This window comes from Tachyglossus aculeatus, chromosome 9, assembly GCF_015852505.1.
Source record: "Tachyglossus aculeatus isolate mTacAcu1 chromosome 9, mTacAcu1.pri, whole genome shotgun sequence".
NCBI lineage: Eukaryota > Metazoa > Chordata > Mammalia > Monotremata > Tachyglossidae > Tachyglossus > Tachyglossus aculeatus.
The window spans coordinates 36,601,547-36,623,063 of NC_052074.1; the positions used below are offsets into that span (position 1 = coordinate 36,601,547).

At 44.3% G+C, this 21,517-nt stretch overlaps 1 protein-coding gene across 2 annotated transcripts in view; it reads left to right on the top strand.

Annotated features, from left to right (window-relative positions):
• R3HDM1 (R3H domain containing 1) overlaps positions 1–21,517 on the top strand; it is a 124,830-nt gene that overhangs the window by 19,302 nt on the left and 84,011 nt on the right. The window contains exon 1 of one of the 2 annotated variants that reach the window (XM_038751332.1): positions 18,106–18,215. The exons of the other annotated variant lie outside the window; for it this stretch is intronic. The gene's annotated coding sequence lies outside the window, so the exon portion shown is untranslated. Of the gene's footprint in view, positions 1–18,105; positions 18,216–21,517 lie in introns of those variants that run through there. 2 annotated transcript variants of the gene reach the window in all.

The following is a 21,517-nucleotide window of genomic DNA, read 5'->3' on the forward strand; positions in this document are numbered from 1 at the left end:
AGTCTCTGCTGAACAGATCATCTTTGTGAAGCAACATTTGCCATAGAGCTCTCCACTTCTCCTGTATAGTTGTCTTTCGTTTTTGAAGACCCAGAGCTCTCTAGTGACTACCCTTTTCTTCCGCCTGGAGCAACTCATCACAGCCAGCTTTAAAGCTCTCTACCAACTCCCCCCACCTTACCTGTCTGCTCTTCTCACTCACCATTCCACAGCTCATTCTCTTTATTCCTCCTAAGCCAACATTTCTGTATGTACCTTGCTCTCGACTCTCCCGTCTCTGTCCCTTGTTCATATGTTCTGTCAGCCTGGAACTCCCACCCTTCCCAAATCCAAGAGGCCAGGACTCTCCATTTTCAGAACCCTCCTAAAATCCCACCCCCTCCTCTCAATTTCCCATTTCAGTAATTCTAAATCACTGTAAGTAGTAGTAGCAGTAAAAGTGTAGATCGAGCACTTATTTTGTGCAGAGCACCGTACTAGATGCTGGGAAAGAGTATACGGGTGGGAATTAAAACTGGCCCTGTCCCCGGAAGGGCTCATGATCTCCAAATATAGAAGGAGGTCTGGAGACAGACACCTCAGGAGCAGTGCAACGCTAAAATATTTAAGTGGCATAAAGGACAAGGACAGATATATCCTCGTGTCTCTCCCCACTTCAATCCATACTTCATGATGCTGCCTGGATTGTCTTAGTCCAGAAACGCTCTGGGCATGTTACTCCCCTCCTCAAAAATCTCCAGTGGCTACCAATCAATCTGTGCATCAGGCAGAAACTCCTCACCCTGGGCTTCAAGGCTGTCCATCACCTCGCCCCCTCCTACCTCACCTCCCTTCTCTCCTTCTACAGCCCAGCCCGCACCCTCCGCTCCTCTGCTGCTAATCTCCCCACCGTGCCTCATTTTCGCCTGTCCCGCCATCGACCCCCAGCCCACGTCATCCCCCAGGCCTGGAATGCCCTCCCTCTGCCCATCCGCCAAGCTAGCTCTCTTCCTCCCTTCAAGGCCCTACTGAGAGCTCACCTCCTCCAGGAGGCCTTCCCAGACTGAGCCCCTTCCTTTCTCTCCCCCTCATCCCCCTCTCCATCCCCCCATCTTACCTCCTTCCCTTCCCCACAGCACATGTATATATGTTTGTACATATTTATTACTCTATTTTACCTGTACATATCTATTCTATTTATTTTATTTTGTTAGTATGTTTGGTTTTGTTCTCTGTCTCCCCCTTTTAGACTGTGAGCCCACTGTTGGGTAGGGACTGTCTCTATATGTTGCCAACTTGTACTTCCCAAGCGCTTAGTACAGTGCTCTGCACACAGTAAGCGCTCAATAAATACGATTGATTGATTGATTGCATGGAGTAAATGCTCCCTCCTTTAGACTGTTTGCCCCCTGCCCCCTTAGACTGTGAGCTCCTTGTGGATAGGAACTTTTTGTGACCTCATTAACTTGTATGTACCCCACTGCTTAGAATTGTGTTGGGTACTTAGGAAGCACTTAACAAATACCATAGTAATTTTAATAATTGAGAAGCAGCGTGGCCTATTGGATAGAGCACGGGCCTGGGAATCAGAAGGACCTGGGTTCTAATCCCAACCTTGCCACTTGTCTGCTGGGTGACCTTGGGCAAGTCACTTAACTTCTGTGTCTCATCCCAACCTTGCCACTTGTCTGCTGGGTGACCTTGGGCAAGTCACTTAACTTCTGTGTCTCAATTACCTCATCTGTAAAATGGAGAATAAGAGTGTGAGCCCCAGGTGGGTCATGGACTGTGTCCAACCTGATTAGCTTGTATCTACCCCGGCTCTTAGTACAGTACTTGGCACATAGTAAATGCTTAACAAATACCATTAAAAATAAGTAATAATACTGCAGACTATTGATTGATTGACAGAACACTTATTTGTTTATTCATTTACACATTCAGTTACTCTTCACTCAATATCAAATATTTTTATGTGTGTCCTCCCCATTAGAGTTGTAAGTGCCTTGAGAGCAGGAAACATGTCACTTCTCTGGATGATCCCCTGCATCTCCAGCCCCGACCTCTCTCCTTCTCTGCAGTCTTGTATTTCCTCCTGCTTTCAGTACATCTCAGAATGTCTCCCGCCGACATTTCAAACTTAATGTGTCCAAAGTAGAACTACCATCTTCCACCCAAACCGGGTCCCCCTCCTGTCTTTCCCATCACTCTAGAAAACACAGCTCTCCTCCCCGTCTCAAAACCCGTAACCTTGACGTTGTCCTCAACTCATCTCTCATTCAATCCACATATTCAATGTCACCAAATCCTATTGGTATTACCGTCACAATATCACTAAAATCTGCCCTTTTCTCTTCATCTAAACTGCTACTGCGTTGATCCAAGCACTTTCCCCGTCCCACCTTTACTACTGCATCAGCTTCCTCACTGACTCCTTCCTGCCTCCGGTCTGTCCCCACTCCAGTCCTTTCTTCATTCTGCTGCACGGTTCATATTTCCTAAAACGCCGTTCAATTCACGTCTCCCCACTCCTCAAGAACTTCCAGTGGTTATCCGTCTACCTCTGCATTAAGCAGAAACTGCTTACAATTGACTTTCAAGCGCCGAAATCACCATGCCCCCTCCTATCTCACCTCACTGATGTCCTACTACAACTCAGCCCGCAAGCTTTGCTTCTCCAGTGCCAATTTACTCACTCTAGCTCCATCTCATGCATCTTGCTGCTGACCCCTTGCCCATTTTGTCCCTCTGGCTTGGACTTCCCCACCCCATCATATATGACAGACCACCACATTCCCCACCTTCAAAGTCATGTTAAAATCATGTCTCCAAGAAGCGTTCCTTAACTAAGCCCCCATTCTTAAGTTCCTAGGGTAGATGGGTGAATTTGTCATTGCCATGGTGTTTGGGGAGATGTGGAAGCCTATGCTAGATTCAGTCCGTGCCTACTGCCCATTCCCCTGGACTTTTCAACAGCTGCCCGGAGAAAGATCTCCTGAGATATTTGAAGCATTTACCTCACTTCTTCATGGGGGTCTCTTGATGTATAGCTTGTCACTAGCAATGGGTAAAATAGAAAGTCCCCAGGAATTTGGAAAAGGATTACTATAGGGCTGCATACTGGTCTTTGAGCAAAAGGATCAACTCTTTAGATTTTGTCAGGATGTGGGGCTTAGTTGGTGTAAGTACAGTGCTCTGCACACAGTAAGTGCTCAATAAAGAATTCTGATTGGGTGTAGATTCCCCTATTTTGAAGTGAATTGGGATCTGTGGTCTTAGCTAGTCCCTCCGTGGCTAGCTCTTGAAGAGCTCCATGGTTGCAGCCCACAAGTGGGCTATGGAGAGGTGGAAAATTGGAAGGGAGCAATGGCCAAAGATTTCTGCGGGGAGTCCTCTAGAATGTTTTCTGCTCCTTATGGGCAGGGATCATGTCAATCAACTCTGTTGTTTTGTATTTTCCCAAGCGCTTAATACAGAGCTCTGCACACAGTAAGTGCCCAATAAAATACCACTGATGGATGGATTGATTGATTGGAAGGGATTATTTGTGTGCTCTGGTGTGCTATCAAAATGGAGGCCAAATGACTGGTTTAGAAGAGTTGTGATTAGCTCCATGTCTTAGATTAAACCTGACTCCTGAGGGTAATCCCAATTGTGTTGGTGTGTTTGTTAGTTTTGAGTACAATTAGAACCAAATGAATTGACTCTTAGAAAAAGGAAGGGGGGGGGTACAGTGTAGCTATATTTACCACGTCTCCTGTTATAACTGCTGCCTTGCTAATAGTCCACTTTTTTCCTGTTAAAAGCTTTTTTGTTCAACTTTTTTTAGCACCGGCATGTTTCATTCCCCTTTCCATTTAATTGGCTTTCTATTGCAAAATTTATTTTCTCTGATATATTTAATAATCCTGAATTCCTCTTTCAGCCTATTGAATAACATTAACTCATTCTGTCTTTTTGTTGCCCTTAACCTTTTTCTTGTAAAACTTCAGTTGTGGTTGTGAGCAGGAAATTGACTGTAAAATGACACCTCATTAGTCAATCTGCATGCTCCTTATGTGTCTGAGTTACATGCTGGCTTACTTTACCAAGGGAAAGAAAGATTGACGATTCCTGTTGGTTCTACCCAACCAGACTGAATCATTTTCTGCCCAGAGTATCTTCTGTAAAATTTAGTCTGATGGTAGAGCCTCTATTGGAGCATGCCCTAGGAACAAAGGGCTTATTTCAAGTTTCTTTTTCAGTCTCAGACTGACTATTGACTACCATATATGGGAAAATATTAATGTTTTGAGTTAAAACATGCATGCTTTTTTTTTAAGCTCCAAATGGTCACAAGGTTATCAGACCTAATTTCTGTCACTGTGCTCTCTGCCCATCAGTGTTTTCTTCTTTTTTTTTCTTTTTGGTCCACAGCTTCATAATTAAAACAATTCTCCCTGGGAAAGTCACCATTTGTGTAGAGAATATCAGGGGGATAGTATCAGGAAGGGTGCCTCTGGAGTTCCCTACCCAGCAACAAGCTTTAGAGCAAACTATCTGTCTACAGCGAGCTATCCCAGTGTCTCCACTTGGCATTGGTTGGGTACTCTTGGGCAGAAGACATTGCTCTCAGAAAGCATTGAGAGAGTTGAAATGGGGCCTACAAAAACAGGGAGGGCAGTCCAGAGTTGAGCACAGTTTCAAATGATGGACAGTCAGTGAGCTGTTGTAATAATAATAATAATACTAATAATACCTGTGGTATTTAAGTGCTTACTATATATCAGGCATTGTACTAAGCACTGAGGTTACAAGGTAATCAAGTTGGACACAGTCCCTGTTCCACATAAGGTGTAACATCTTAATCCCCATTTTACAGATGAGGTAACTGAGGCCCAGAGCAGACACGTGACAGAGCCAGGATTTGAACCCAGGCCTTTCTGACTCCCAGTAGGTCATGTTGCTTCTCTGTTATGAGAGTTGCATTCTTGAAGAGCCTTGTGTAAAGGTAAAATCGGGCTAAAATGTGTTTCCCTTGCCTGGTGCCTCGCGCCTGGGTACAACTGTTTCTTCCCACTCTGGGTGGCATTCCACCCGGGCAGAAGTACCTCGTCAGAAGACAGTGCCTGCCCACTAGATCCTCTAGAGTTACAGTCCGTTAAGGTGGCAGAAGGGACTGCGACGTAGTGGCCAGCATTGTGGTGGAGGCAAAGCAGCACAGGGACCTGCCAACCGTGCGGCAGCCAGCAGAGAGACCGGGAAGATTAGTTCCCCAAGGTGCCAAATCAGAAATGAGGACACCGCAACAAAGGACTGTCTCTGCACGCCCACCGTCACTTCGGCTGCGTGCATGGACAGTCTCTCATCAGTAGCTCCGTCTTTAAATATTTAGGAGACACCCAGAAGTATAATTCCCGAAGCTCTTGTTACCCCATTCCCACCGAGTAGCTGAATTGGGAGTGACAACACTGACTTCATGCCAGGACTGAAGGTCATCACCGGGCAATCGCCGCTAACTGAAATGGCCGTGAGAGCCCTCCTGGGGACCTCCAGGCCTGGTCACCTCCCGGGACAAGGTGGGCCTCGACCTGGCCGAAGGGAGTCTCACCTAATTGCCCCCACTCTTGCCTCAGTTCTCGCACACCACCAAAATACTTCAGTATTCAAAATCCCCTGCAGCCCATTTGTGCATATCTTCCATTCTCTAACACTTCCTCTGGTCGGTAATTTATTTAAGGGTTAGTCTCCCTGCTCGGTTATAAACTCCTTGGGGACAGGGATCGTGGCTCCCTGCTCTGGTGTATTCTCCCATGAACTAGTGCAGTGCTTTGCACACAGCAGAGGCTCATTAAATGCTGTTGATTGGTTAGATCATTAGTAGCCCAGTTTATTCTTTTTTCTATTTTAATTGAACAATTTGTCAAGGCAATTTGTTTCCCCTTCTAGCCTCAGTTTTTGAAAGAGGAACCTTTCCTTTCTCACTCCCATCACATGAGTAAGTTCAGAATTTTGCCCTTAAAATAACTGACTTGATACGGTCATCCATTCAAACACGTCTCCAATCAGACGTGATTACCATCATGATGCATGTTAGATAGCCTTTATCCAAGGAGCTGATGGCCTCAGTCCAGGGCCTAATGGACCGATAACCACAGCACTGTGAAAGCTAACTGGCATTGTCCTGGCCCCCTCGGCAGAAGCGTTTGTTGGTTGGCATATTGAGCTATTCTCTTTCCCCTTGAGCCTGTCCTTCGAGACCAAAGCCTCTTGAGACACTGGACTGTCTCCTAAGTCGTACTTGTTGGAAGAGATTTGGGAGCCCAATATTCAGTAATTCAAGATTCATCTTCATACTTTGCCTGTCCAGGTTAACCTGTACAGTGTGAAGTGATATCAGTGTTTCCCTCCTGTGGCCCATAACCTGCTGAACATAGGGTGCTGTGGGACCAGCTGTGTACCTGAATAATTAGGCCCATCTCCTAATCATTCTTCAGTGGAATCAATCAACTAATGGCATTTACCTAGTACTTGTGTGCAGAGCACTGTACTAAATGTTTGGGAGAGTACAGCGCAGTAGAGTTGATAAACACCATCCCTGCCCAAAGGGAGTGTACTGTCTACATGGAGAGGCAGATTAAAATAAATTTCAAAGAGGGGAAACGGCAGAAGTATAAGTGTATGTACATATGTAGTGTGGGGTGAATACAAGTGCTCAGGTGAGGCAGAAGGGAGAGTGAATAGGGGAAATGAGGGGCTAATCACAGATGCTCTCATGGAGGAGATGTCACCTTAAGCGGGCTTTGAAAAATATGGAACGCTTCACCAAGTTGGAAGTACAGTTGACCTCGGAATCCAGGGGTACTTTCTGGGAAAAGGCAGTGTGCAGGCAGTCTGGGTAGAAGGAAACCAGTTTTATAAAATAGAAAGGACTAAGTGCTGAACCAACAATAAGCATCATCTTTTTCTTGCAGAAGCTAAAAAGCCAAACCTAAGCACTTGCAAGGCACTTAGGGTAAAGGGTTGCAAACTAGCGTTTTCAGCTTCCTCTCCCCTTCTCTCAGGAGGTAGTATGAGGATAGTTTTTACAAAGTCGGATTGAACTCGTGGAACTAAGTACCCACACTTGCTATAGGTGGTATTTATTTGAGCTTCTACTATGTGCAGAGCACTGTACTAAGCCCTTAGGAGAGTCCAGTACAACAGTGTTCCCTGTCTACAAGAGCTTATAGAGGACTGGTGCTACATTCCTTAGGTGGGTAGAAAAAGCAGGATTATAAAGCTTGGGGAATGATGCACGGTACAAAGGAAAGGGTCTTACTGATCAGTCCATCAATGGTATTTCTTGAGTACTTACTGTGTGGAAGCACTGTACTAAGCACTTGGGAGTGTACAGTTGAGTTGGTAGGTACGATTCCAGCCCACAAGGAGCTTATGGTCTAGAGGGGGAGACAGACAGACAGACTCCACTACGTGTCTGTTTGTCCTGACGATTTTGACACCTGTCTACATGTTTTGTTGTCTGTCTCCCCCTTCTAGACTGTGAGCCCGTTGTTGGGTAGAGACCGTCTCTATATGTTGCCTACTTATACTTCTCAAGTGCTTAGTACAGTGCTGTACACACAGTAAGCGCCCAGTAAATACGATTGATTGAATGAATGAATGAATGACTGTCTGCTGTGGGACCTTGGGCAAGTCACTTAACTTCTCTGAGCCTCTTCTGTAAAATGGGGATGAAAATTGTGAGCCCCACATGGGACATGGACCTGATCCAACCTGCTTATCTTGGATCTACCCAGCACCAAGTACAGTGCCTGGCACAGAGTAAGTGCTTAACAAATACCAAAAAAAAAAAAATTACAGATGAGGAAATTTTGAGTATTAGTATCTGTACATAAGTGCCATGGGGCTGAGAGCGGTGTGGCTGTCAAGTGCTCTAAAGGATACAGATGGTTGCAGTAGGGAGAGCAAGTAGAGAAAACGGAGTCTTGTTAGAGGGCCCTCATCTTTGTGTCATCTTTCTCCCTGAGTCCTTGTCTGTTGTCCCACTACAACCGGTCTGACTGTCAGCGTGAGGGAGAACTTTTGATCAGTGGTGAATTTTCCCTTAAATCATGCCCTTGTAGATGTTTGCCTTATTGTTTGGCCTGAAGTAGGTAGGTTGGAATTTGGGTGTTTGCTCAATTTATTGTCCCCTAAATAATGAATATCATTGATTTCATCTCTCCAGCAAGGGTGGCTGCAACAGCCAGCAATGTAGCTCATTGTAACATTGGGCTGAGTTCCTAAAAATTGGGAGATGAGAAAGGATGAGGCGTTCATCCCATGCAGAAATGTGCATGGCATCTGACTTTGTAAATGATTCTGAACCTGTGGAGTGGTTTCACATTAGCCAGACTACCGTTCACTCCATTCCTGATTTGGGGAGTATTGTCCGGGGTGGGTTCTGAATTAGGTTAACAGTTGATATTATCCTAGTGGTTCAACAATGTGAGGTTGATGCCATTAATCATTCATTCAATCATATTTATTGAGCGCTTACTGTGTGCCGAGCACTGTACTAAGCGCTTGGGAAGTACAAGTTAGCAACATACAGAGACGGCCCCTACCCAACAATGGACTCACAGTCTAGAAGGGGGAGACAGACAACAAAACAAAACAAGTAGACAGGTGTCAAAACCATCAGAATAAATAGAATTATAGCAATATGCATGTCATTAAAAATAGAGTAGTAACTATGTACAAGTTAAAGCAATAGATATGTACAAATATATACAAGTGCTGTGGGGAGGGGAAGGGGGTGGGGGGGGCGATGGGGAGGAGAAGAGGAAAAGGGGGGCTAAGTCTGAGAAGGCCTTCTGGAGGAGGTGAGCTCTCAGTAGGGCTTTGAAGAGAGGAAGAGAGCTAGTTTGGCGGATGTGGGGAGGGAGGATATTCCAGGCCAGGGGAAGGATATGGACGGTGGGACAGGCGAGAACGAGGCACAGTGAGGAGGTTAGTGGCAGAGGAATGGAGGGTGCAGGCTGGGCTGTGGAAGGAGAGAAGGGAGGTGAGGTAGGAGGGGGCGAGGTGATGGAGAGCTTGAAACCGAGAGTGAGGAGTTTTTGCTTGATTCATAGGTTGACAGGCAACCACTGGAGATTTTTGAGGAGAGGAGTGACATGCCCAGAGCATTTCTGTACACTAAGCATCTTGAAGTTAGGAAGTACGGATGCTGAAGTTCTGCTATTCATGTCAAGTCCATCACATTAAGTATTCTCAAGTCCAAGCAACATGAATAAGTTTATGCTCCTTTCAGCAGTTTCTCATTTGCATTTCCATATTTTTTTTCATATGCATTAACACAACACTTGTGTATGTACTAGGTGTATTTATAAAGTGTTTCATAATGGACAAAATGAAAGATATGGGACATGAGACTGTAGACTGTAGGCTTTTTTATTCAGTTGTATTTATTGAGCATTTACTGGGTGCAGAACACTGTACTAAATGCTTGGGAGACACATTCCCTGCCCACAGCCAGCTTACAGTCTAGAGGCAGGGAGACAGACATTAATATATTAATATAAATTGATAAATTACAGGTATGTGTATAAGTGCTGGGGAGCTGCGGGGGCCGGGAGGGAGGAGAAAAAAGCAAGCAAGTCAGGGTGATGCAGAAAGGAGTGGGAGATGGGGAAAGGTGGGCTTAGTCTTGGAAGGCCTCTTGGAGGAGATGTGCCTTTAATAAAGTTTTGAAAGGGGGGAAGAGTAATTGTCTGTCGGATTGGAGGAAGGAGGGCACGCCAGGCCAGAGGCAGGAAGTGGGTGAGGGGTCGGCAACAGGATAGATGACATCGAGACACGGTGAGAGTGAGTTAGCATTAGAGGAGTAAAGTGTGCAGGCTGGGTTGTAGTAGGAGAGTGGTGAGGTGGCAGGGGGCAAGGTGACGGAGGGCTTTAAAACCAGTGGCGAGGAGTTTTTGTTTGATTTGGAGGTGGACGGGCAACAACTGGATATTTTTGAAGACTGGGGTGAATGTTTTTGTAAAAAAAAAATGATCCAGGCATCAGAGTGAAGTGTGGACTGGAATGGAGAGAGACAGAAGTGCTCTGCACCCAGTAAGCGCTCAGTAAATACATTTGAATGAATGAATGAATGAAGGCTGGGAGGTCAACAAGGAGGCTGATGCGGTAATCTAGGCTGGGTGGGATGAGTGATTGTATTAACATGATGGGCAGGAAATTTGCTACCAACTCTGTTGTATTATACTCTCCCAAGTGCTTAGTACAGTGCTCTGCACACAAAGCACTCAGTAAATGCCACTGATGATGATGATAAGGGGGAGGAGGAGAGAAGCCCCCTTCCACATGCCTGGACATTAGAGGATAAAGGTTCTAATTCCAGCTCTGCCACTTGCCTGCTGTGTGACCCTGGGCAAGTCACTTAACTTCTCTGTGTATCAGTTTCCTCATCTGGAAAAATGGGAATTCAGTTCTTGATCTTCTGCCTAATTAAACTGTTAGATCCATGCAGTGCAGGGACCGTGTCCTGCCTGATTAACTTTTATCTACCACAGTGCTTAAAATGGTGTCTGGCACATAATAAATGCGTAACAAATACCATTATTATTAATATTATTACTATTAATAAGAACAACAATAATAATAAAAGGAATGGCTGGTCTTCGGACACCTCTCTGTAAATGTGGGGCTACAGGGGACATAAGCCTATACGTAAAGTTGTGGGTGTAGGGGGGAGGGGTTGAGGGTACATGGGACAATCTGTAAAATGCATGTTCAGTGTGGGGGGAGTGTGGGCCAAGCTGTCGGGCAGCAGGATCCCTGACTTTGCGTGACAGTAACTTTCCAAATTTTCCGAACTTGAGAGAGCATCTATTTTTCATCACTTTGGGAAAGACTCGAGTGAAGCTATTTGTTTCTCTTTCCTGCCTACTTAATAATAATAGTGGTAATAATAGTAAGGACTTAAATGGCACTGTTATTATTTTTGTTATTTTAGTAAAGTGCTTAATATGTGCCAGGCACCGGAGTAGATACATGATAATCAGGTTGCACCCAGTCCCTGACCCCACATAGAACTCATAGTCTCAGGGAGAGGGAGTGCAGGAATTACACTTTCATTTTACAAATGAGGAAACTGAGGGACAGAGAAGATAACGTGATTTGCCCAAGGTAACAGAGCCAGGATTAGAACCCAGGTGTCCTGACTCCCGAGCTGTGCTTTCTCCACGATGCCTTGCTGCTGCATTTCTCTTAGCCAGGCATTTTCTCTTGCTGAAGGGGCATCTTCCTTTGTGTCATAGATGAAGTCAGGTTATCTCAGCAAAATCCACAGCAATAAGATCAGTCTTGTATTCATTAGGCATAGTAAATGAAATATTCATTCTTCAATCCCATTTTATTCCAGGATGAATCTTCGTATCTGTAAAAGGTCTTTTTGCCATGTCTGAATGAAATATTTATTCTAAACACCGACTTAATTTCTAATATAAAGCCTAGTGTTTTGTTTTGTTTTCTCACTGGGGGAGCCAGTAACCAGCGTATAATTAGAATACAGTACTGTACTAAACTCATCATCATCATCAATCGTATTTATTGAGCGCTTACTATGTGCAGAGCACTGTACTAAGCACTTGGGAAGTACAAATTGGCAACATATAGAGACAGTCCCTACCCAACAGTGGGCTCACAGTCTAAGAGGGGGAGACAGAGAACAAAACCAAACATACAAACAAAATAAAATAAATAGAATAGATATGTACAAGTAAAATAAATAAATAAATCAATAGAGTAATAAATATGTACAAACATATATACATATATACTGTACTTAATATATATTGTATATATATATATGTATATATATATAAACTGTACTTTATTAGAATCTGATTCAACTTCACATCCTGCTCACAAGGATTATTTTCAATTTTGAAGGATTGTTTTACATTTTTAAAGAACAAAATAGTATCCTTAATTACTTTAAAAAGTAGAGAATATTTAATATTTCTCTGGATTAAAGCATGAACATTCCCCAGAGACACCAGTCACTCGAGATGTCTTCTAAACTTCCAAAGGAAAGATTCATCTTGAACATGATTGTGCCTGGTACTTATGTTGTGGTATGGACAGAGCTGTCCATGGCGTAGTGTTCGGTCCACAGAATCTCGAGTTAGGATTACCAAAGCGGCACATTATTGTTCAAAACTAACATAGAAATCTCATGTTACAAGTACACACATCTAATTGCATACCTTTGGAGCGGTTATAAATTAAATTGTCAAGATTCTCCCTCCTCACTGGAAAGGAAGCAACAAATTGCAGCAACAGAGAAGCTGCTTTAAAATTTAATTTGTTTATGCTGTCCTGTTTCTACAGTAGTACCCTAGTAGCTGAGTGGCCTGTCATTTGCATTTTACAAATGATCAAACTGAGAGCCAACTGTAGAGAGAAGAAAGAAAATTCATAAAGCAGAAGGATGAGGGGAATGTGTGTTTGTGTGTGTGTATACATATGTATCCCACGCTATCCTCTGCTTCATAATTTTTTTGCATGTGTATGTGTGTTTATTTAATTTGGGGAAGGATATCACCTTGTTTGTTTTGAGAGAGAAATATTGTGGGTGGTGGCTATGATGGTGATAGCCCTTAAAAACTAGGCAGTGGTCCCTGAATACCATGATAGTACAATGCAGATTTTCATGGAATGCAGAAGATGAGGAGAATAATGTCCTGCTAAAGGGGAGTATCCATTCCCCTTCCCTACACGCTTCTGGGGACACATAGTTCATGCTCCCATTTTACGTCCCAGAAGCCCCAATGATCAATCACCCTTTTCATTTTTCTTTCCTCCCTCTGTTCCTGTCTCTTCTCCAGACCTTCCCCAAAGCCAGCCACACTCCATTCCTTCTTTTAGCACTCAGCCCGGCTCATGCCAAGTTTCTTTTCATCAGTTCCTCCAAACTGGTAGTGGCAGGAACCATGTCCTAGAGGTGTTTTGGGATTATTTTTATGGTATTTATGGTTTTTGTTAAGCACTTACCATCTGTCAGAGCTCTGTACTAAGTGCTTAGGAGAGTATGATACAACAGGGTTGGTAGACATGTTCCCTGACCACAGTGAGCTTATAGTCTAGAGACCAAGTGATTATTCCATGGGTTAGAGGATCACACTGATAAACGTATGCACCTATGAGCACCTTCAATCGTATTTATTGAGCGCTTACTGTGTGCAGAGCAGAAGCAGCGTGGCTCAGTGGAAAGAGCATGGGCTTTGAAGTCAGAGGTCATGGGTTCAAATCCCGGCTCTGCCAGTTGTCAACTGTGTGACTTTGGGCAAGTCACTTAACTTCTCTGTGCCTCAGTGACCTCATCTGTAAAATGGGGATTAAGACTGTGAGCCCCCTGTGGGACAACCTGGTCACTTTGTAACCTCCCCAGCGCTTAGAACAGTGCTTTGCACATAGTAAGTGCTTAATAAATGCCATTATTATTATTATTACAGGTTAATTAGGTTAGATACAGTCCCTATCCCACATGGGGCTCACAGTCTGAGTTATACCTCATAACTCATAATATGTCTCATAATCCTCCACCCCCTAAGATTCTTTCAGTGCACAGTACTTAATAGTTGGAGAACCTCTTGATTCTTCAGTGTCTGGTTTTCCAGTATGTGGATTATCCGGTCCTGGGGGCGCCAACTTGTGACCTTTGCCCCCCTGAAATTGGGGTTCGGGACGTGATGCTGTTAACTCTGTCCGCATTGCTTTTTGTGTGCCCGCATAAATTTCCCTGTCAGTGACACTATCTTTGAGTTTGAAGGACAATTATATATGGATATAGGCTCTGACTGCTTTCCCTGTGCGTCCAGATGAAGCTCACCAATCAATCAATCAATCAATCAATCGTATTTATTGAGCGCTTACTATGTGCAGAGCACTGTACTAAGCGCTTGGGAAGTACAAATTGGCATCACATAGAGACAGTCCCTACCCGATAGTGGGCTCACAGTCTAAAAGGGGGAGACAGAGAACAGAACCAAACATACCAACAAAATAAAATAAGTAGGATAGAAATGTACAAGTAAAATAAATAAATAAATAAATAAATAAACAGAGTAATAAATATGTACAACCATATATACATATATACAGGTGCTGTGGGGAAGGGAAGGAGGTAAGACGGGGATGGAGAGGGGGACGAGGGGGAGAGGAAAGAAGGGGCTCAGTCTGGGAAGGCCTCCTGGAGGAGGTGAGCTCTCAGCAGGGCCTTGAAGGGAGGAAGAGAGCTAGCTTGGCGGATGGGCAGAGGGAGGGCATTCCAGGCCCGGGGGATGACGTGGGCCGGGGGTCGATGGCGGGACAGGCGAGAGCGAGGTACAGTGAGGAGATTAGTGGTGGAGGAGTGGAGGGTGCGGGCTGGGCAGTAGAAGGAGAGAAGGGAGGTGAGGTAGGAGGGGGCGAGGTGATGGAGAGCCTTGAAGCCCAGGGTGAGGAGTTTCTGCCTGATGCGCAGATTGATCGGTAGCCATTGGAGGTTTTTGAGGAGGGGAGTGATATGTCCAGAGCGTTTCTGGACAAAGATAATCACCAAAATGTTCAAAATGAAAAGTTGGCATCTCTGTGTTGGGATCCTTCTGCCATCCTTCTTTTCCTCCTCTCCCTCTTCATCTTTTCATCTTTCCCTTCCTCCCTTTCAGCAAAGAATGAATTTGGCATATACAGTGGTGATAAAACTGTTTTCTAGCAGCCCTGGTGAAAGGACTGGTGGAAGAGGCATTTGAAGCTTGGAGATCATCCATGCGTTTCTGTTATCTACTGTTATTTTCTCCATAACCCACAGTCTTTAATTAAGAATTCATTGAAATGCACACTGCCATAACTCTTGAAATGTCTGACTATTAAACACTTAGGCTTCAGTTATTTGGTTGCGATCTCAGAGAGATCTCACATGGTTTAGTTGGTAGAGCATCGGCCCGAATTCTAATCTCATATCTACCACTTGTCTGCTGTGTGATCTTGGGCAAGTCACTTAACTTCTACACCCCGGTTACCTCATCTGTAAAATGGGAATTAAGAGCCCAATGTGGGCTATGGATTGTGTCCCACCTGTTCACCTCGTATCTACCCCAGCGCTTTGCACGGGGCCTGGCATATAGTGCATAACAAATACCATAGAAGAAAGCAAGGAAAAAAAAAATAACTGCTGTTTAGTGATCTTATTTGTCTTCTCTCCCCTCTGTGTGGCCTATGCCCTCAAATCTTCACCCTTTAAGCACTTGCCATTCACCCACCCTCAGCCCCTCGACGCTTATGTACATACGATTGAATGAATGAATATCTGTAATTTATTTGAATTCATGTCTTTCCCTCCAATAGACTGTGAGTTCCTTGTAACCAGGGAAAAGGTCTAACCAACTCAGGTGTATTGTACTCTAGAGCTTAGCCCAGTGCTCTGCACACAGTAAATACTCAACAAATACCATTGGTTGACTGCCCAACCTTGGTAACGTGTGAGAGTTTATAAGTGTATACTTATACTTTCTTCATTTTTTCATTATGTAAGATAGGTTGATAGAGTTGCAAGATGAGGTAATAGGGTGGGAACTAATGCATTTCTCATTAACATAAAACTTCAACCTAATTTTTCAAACTGTAGCCTACCCGTGCAGATTAATTCCACCAAATGATGTTCCAGGACAATATTTCTCTCAATAAATTCAAGGATGGGGGAGACCTGCAGGCCGTAATAATATGGTGTGCATGCTATGGATAGTTAGAGGAGGCCTATGAAATATTTTTGTATCTTCATGTATAATTCAGTTGCTGCATCAGATTGAATCAGTAGTGTTTGGCTCTTGCAATAACCAAATTCCAGTTTCTCTGCAGCAGTATCAGAGATCTCTGCAGGATTTTATATAAGTCTTTGTTCGGTCGTTCCAATTCATTTTTTCCTTTGTAAAAACTTCCAACAGACTTGATTTCCATGAGAATTTCTTGTTAGCCTCTATTTTAAAGACATCACCGCCCGCCCCAAACTAAAACACAGAATCTGAGTGTGCTCCAGATTCAGAAATGCACAAAGGTATCTATACCTGAGGCAACTAGTGAGGGCCATTTTAATGAATCCTTCCAATTTGTGAAAGCAGTTCTTGCCATACTTACTGAAAGGGTAAGTGTTTGCTTTAGGGAGTTGGCAGATAGGCAGGTAATTTGGCTTGCCATATAGCCATTCCAACCTGGGCAGAACATGGGTGCTTGGCATTTCCGACATTGTACAGCGCCATGGCCCTGCCTGGATGCCCAGTGCCATCCATTGTGCCTCCGCCACCACCTCGCCTGCCGTTAGTGGCCGAGAGGAGCTTCTGACTGGCTTGGCCATGCGTTTACTACCAGGGCCAAGTGAGCCTGAGAGGGATTTGAGCCAGAATGGGACTACTGTCAGAGGGCTGGCATGCTTGGATGAGCCGGGCGAGGAATAGCCGTGGCCACCTTCGTAAAGTTTAAGTGCTCCTTTTTGGATCAAGATAGAAAATTAAAGGGTAAAACGAGTGAGGAAAGAGCAGTTGGAGTTCACACAATCTTCCTGGCCCAGTTTCCTAGCTTCTGCCTTTTCAGAAAGTTTTATCCAGACGGTCCAGGTCTTGCAAATACTCGACTGGGAGATTTAAAATGTATCCTTTCCTTGGCAGGTTTTTTCAGTCCCTAGAGTTAGTGATGGTATTTGGTCATCTTTTAAAAAAAAAACCCATGAAGCAATCTGTAAGCAAGGATAAATAGGTTCCACTTTGATTCAACTTTTTTCCATTCCAAATGCCTAACTACTCAGAGTAGGAATGGTAGTGAGTAGTGGTATTAGTAGCAGCATTTAGTGTGGGCCCACTTGGTTATGGTGCATTGTGCTACATGCTTGGCCCTCTGTTACAAACCTTCCCCCTTAGAAACAGAAATTTCCTCTAGGTGTTGGTTTGAGGGAAGCATTTCTGACCACAAAGAGGGAGGATGCTGTAGCCAAGAGAGTCCAGGATCTAATCTCTTTAAAATTTCCTCCAGGTCATCTTCTGAGGTCTGTTAACGTTGGGTGGGGATTAACCTTTTTTAGTGCCTACCTTGTTCCAGAATCAAGAGTTGGCTTTGAATGCCCTGGAATATAGATAAATAACTAAGCTATGAAATTGGGGAAGCAGCGTGGCTCAGTAGAAAGAGCCTGGGCTTTGGAGTCAGAGGTCATGGGTTCAAATCCTGGCTCGGCCAATTGTCAGCTGTGTGACTTTGGGCAAGCCATTTAACTTCTCTGTGCCTCAGTTCCCTCGTCTGTAAAATGGGGATGAAGACTGTGAGCCCCATGAGGGACAACCTGATCATCTTGTAACCTCCCCAGTGCTTAGAACAGTGCTTTGCACATAGTAAGCGCTTAATAAATGCCATCGTTATTATTATTATTATTATTATTATTATTATTATTATTATTATTATTATATTGGCCCACTCTTACTTTTAATAGTATTTGAAAACAGAACCTCTCTTAAACCATCCAAGAGCATCTCAAGTTCTCCAAAAGTCTTGAGCCTTGTGACTCTTTTGGTGCAGCACCCAAATTTCCCCATGGTTTATTGCTATTTTTCATGCTTCAGTGGGAGCTCAGGGAGCAGTCTTCATCCTTGTCATTTGTTTTCAATTTTTCTTGCTGTTTCCAGTTCCTGACCTTGATTTTGTTTTCCTGCAGATTGTTACCTCACACCTAATTCTGATTCAGACTTAGCCAGATGAGTGCCCTGGGGGTTGTGGGGTGCAGGGTTTGGGGGTGGGTGGGTGTGGGGGTGTAGGAGTTGTGGGTGGGGGTTGTGTGTGTGTTTGTGTCTCTCCTCCCTGAGCTCCAGGTGCATGTAGGGAGCAGGCTATTCTCCCCTGTAAATGTGGCTCACCGGACAGGGGACGTTGGCTGCTTGACTCTCATTCCAGCTGGGGGACCTGATCACTTGCTCAAGCTTGACCCCCTGAAGGAACTTGCTGCTGCCCATCTCCCACCAACCGACTGACCGACCCACCAGAACTCATGGAACTTTTAGGTTGCTCCAGGCTGGAATCCTGTTTGAAAACCTTCCTCCTATACCAGATCCCTCCCGGCTGCCTTGCTTAAAGTTGGGCATTTGAAAGGCAAGGGGAACTCGGAGAATTCTAGACCCTGGCCTGGGGGTGCTGCCCAGCACACCCCTGTAGCCTCAGCCCAGGAGCATCACCCCACCACCAACTACCCGGTAAGCTTGCCACCCTCGGCAGGAGCAAGCACCTCACAATGACTACCAGCTCCCGCTTCCCACAGCCTCCCTTCGTACTTCCCCCTCCCCAGAGCTGCTTGCCCTGGCAGAGACTGGTCCACATATCTCGGTGCCAGCTCTCTATATTGTGGCCTCGAGGCTGGGAGTGGGCAGGCTCCATTGCCGCTTGGCTGTTATTGAGAGTAAAATCTCCTTTCATAGAACTGGCCTTAGTCATCATCCCGTTGTATTGGTGGTCTTTTTTGGCCATTAGTGGGACTGCCTAGTACTTTCTCTCTGACTCTGGTTAGATTGTGAGCTTCTTAATTTGTAGTAGGAGTATTACAGAGTGCCCATTGCTGTACTAGTAGTAATAATAATAATAATGATGGTAGTTGTTACTATGTGCCAAGCACTGTTCTAAGCACTGGGGTAGATACAAGGTAATCAGTTTGTCCCACTTGAGGCTCACAATCTTAATCCACATTTTACAGATGAGGTAACTGAGGCACAGAGAAGTTAAGCAGCTTGCCCAAAGTCACACAGCTGACAAGTGGCGGGGCAGGGATTAGAACCCATGAGCTCTGACTCACAAGCCCATGGTCTTTCCACTAAGCCAGGCTGCTTCTAGGAGTGGTAGTAGTATTAGTGGTATTATTTAAGGGGAATCCCCATGGGGCAGATGCTTGGGAAACGCTTGGGAAGTACAAAACAAAGGAGAAAAAATAAATCTATAGTATTTAATAATAATTATAATAATAACTGGTATCTGTTAAACATTTACTGTGTGCCAGGCACTGTACTGAGTGCTGCGGTTGATACAAGCAAATCAGGTTGAACACAGTCCTTGTCCCACGTGGGACAGTCGTAATCCCCATTTAAAGACAGGGTAACTGAGGCCCAGAGAAGTGAAGTGACTTGCCTAAGGTCACCCAGCAGACAAGTGGCAAAGCCGGGATTAGAACCCAGGTCCTTCTGACTCCCGTGTCTGTGATCTATCCACTAGGCCGCGCCGCTTTTTGAGCACTTACTGAGTGGTTATAGTGTGCCGAGCATTGTACTAGTGTGGCTCAGTGGGAAGAGCCCGGGCTTTGGAGTCAGAGGTCATGGGTTCAAATCTCAGCTCTGCCAATTGTCAGCTGTGTGACTCTGAGCAAGTCACTTAACTTCTCTGGGCCTCAGGTCCCTCATCTGTAAAATGGGGATGAAGACTGTGAGCCCCCCGTGGGACCACCTGATCACCTTGTAACCTCCCCAGTGCTTAGAACAGTGCTTTGCACATAGTAAGCGCTTAATAAATGTCATCATTATTATTATTATTACTAGGTGCTTGGGAGAGAGCAGTAAGGTAGAGCTGATGATAGACACGTTCCCTGCCGACAAGCTGCTTAGGTTCTAACAGGGGAGACAGGCATAAATATATTGATAAATAGGGAGTTCATGAGGGTGAGAGTGAGTGGCTTGTTTCAGTGGTATTTGCTGAAACATTCAATAATAATAATGATGGCATTTATTAAGCGCTTACTATGTGCAAAGCACTCATTACTTGTCATGCAGTAAGTGCTTGGTAAGTACCATTGACTGTTTGATAAACAGATTGATGCGCTGGTCACATTCCAACAACTGATTCTTAGAGCTTGCCTTCCTAAATCCTCTCAACCAGTTTCTCCAGTGTGGTCCTGTAAACTGCCTTTTCTCATTGTTAAAAACAAGCCATGCTCTACATGTTTATGGCTCCAAGGTAGACACCATAATCGCACACACACACCACCCCCGCACTCCCCACCCCTCTCCCCGAATAGTGGATGACCTTCCCCTCTAGAAATTTAAAACCTAAAGCAGACATCAGTTCAGTCATGAGCTAGGAAATGTCTGAATATCAAACAAATAAATGGATTTAATCAGAGAGATCCTTCTGCCTTTTAAGAATAGCTGCCCCAGTGTTTTCTCTCTCTCAGTGGGCCACTGAATAATTTGTAAAGTGCTTTGAAATCTGCTGAAGGCACTACAAACTTCTGCAAATCCTTTAATGATACTAGGTAAATTTCTTAGAGTGACTTACTGTTCATCAGCCTGGATTTTTTCAAGCCATTCACTAGTACCACATGAAATTAAGAGGTAAATTCTCAATGTCATCATTATCAGTCAGTGGTATTTATTGAGAATTTACCAAGTGCAGAGCACTGTACTAAGCACATGGGAGAGTACAATACAACAGAGTTGGAAGACACGTTCCCTGCCCACAAGAGCTTATATTGTTAAACACCCTCTATGAGCATCAGGTGATGTGTAGAATTGCTAGGAAATAATATGTGGGCTTTGCCCAGTAGGAGACCATGATTGATATTAAAGACGACCAAGGTGACAGATGTTAAGTGGGTATGTGGGGTGTGTGTTGGGAGAGTTGTTGCAGGTTCACTAGAAAGAAGTACCAGTTACTTGTTCAGTTTCATTCTGGATCTTTCTTGTATTTGTGATGAACATGTAGAAGAGAGGACGGGGGCAGCAGTGATGGGATGGAGAAAAATCTAGAGCCCCTTATTCTGTGCCGTATTGCCATCAGAAATGATCAGAATTTCCTTTTCCTGCCATACGTTTCTTGAAGTGTTATTTTTTTTTAACAATCAAATGTTTGAATGAAGAAAGTAGTTGAAGACCTCCAAAAGCCACTAAAAAGTGTGTGCATGCTGTGTGACTGTTAGGTTATGAACTCCTTGAGGTCAGGGACTGTGTCTTGTTTCTGTGGAAAGAATTCTTTTGCTTTGATTGAAAGGTTTTTCTTGTACTATTTCATTTTCTTAAAAAAATTTTTTTGAAAAGAAAATTGAAGTACATTTTACACAACTAAAAACAACTCCTGAGTACTGGAGCGAAGTAAAAATAGTGAGGATGTGTTGCAAAATGTACAACTCACCGAATAATGTTACATCCCTTGTGGAAAATTATCCACATTAAGCAGAAAACCACTATGCAGAAAAGGATTTAATTAGCATCTGCTGTCCAGGAGATGCCCAGGAGTCTGAATCACTTCATTAATTATTGAGAAAGGGGGTCGTTATAAATCAAAATTGAATTTTTTTTTTAAGTTCGTGTGGAACCTTAGAGTCTGTCTGGACTTGGGAATAATTATGTCTAGGTTTCGGACTCACAATCAGTGCCGGCCATTAACTTTCATTAGTAGCAACATGCATACCGACTAAAAAGGGGAAGAATTCAACTGGTCTAGTGTCTTAGAACACCAGGCTGAGGAGTTGCAAAGCCTGTGTGTAATTCCTAGTTCTGCCCCGATGTGACCTTGGAAA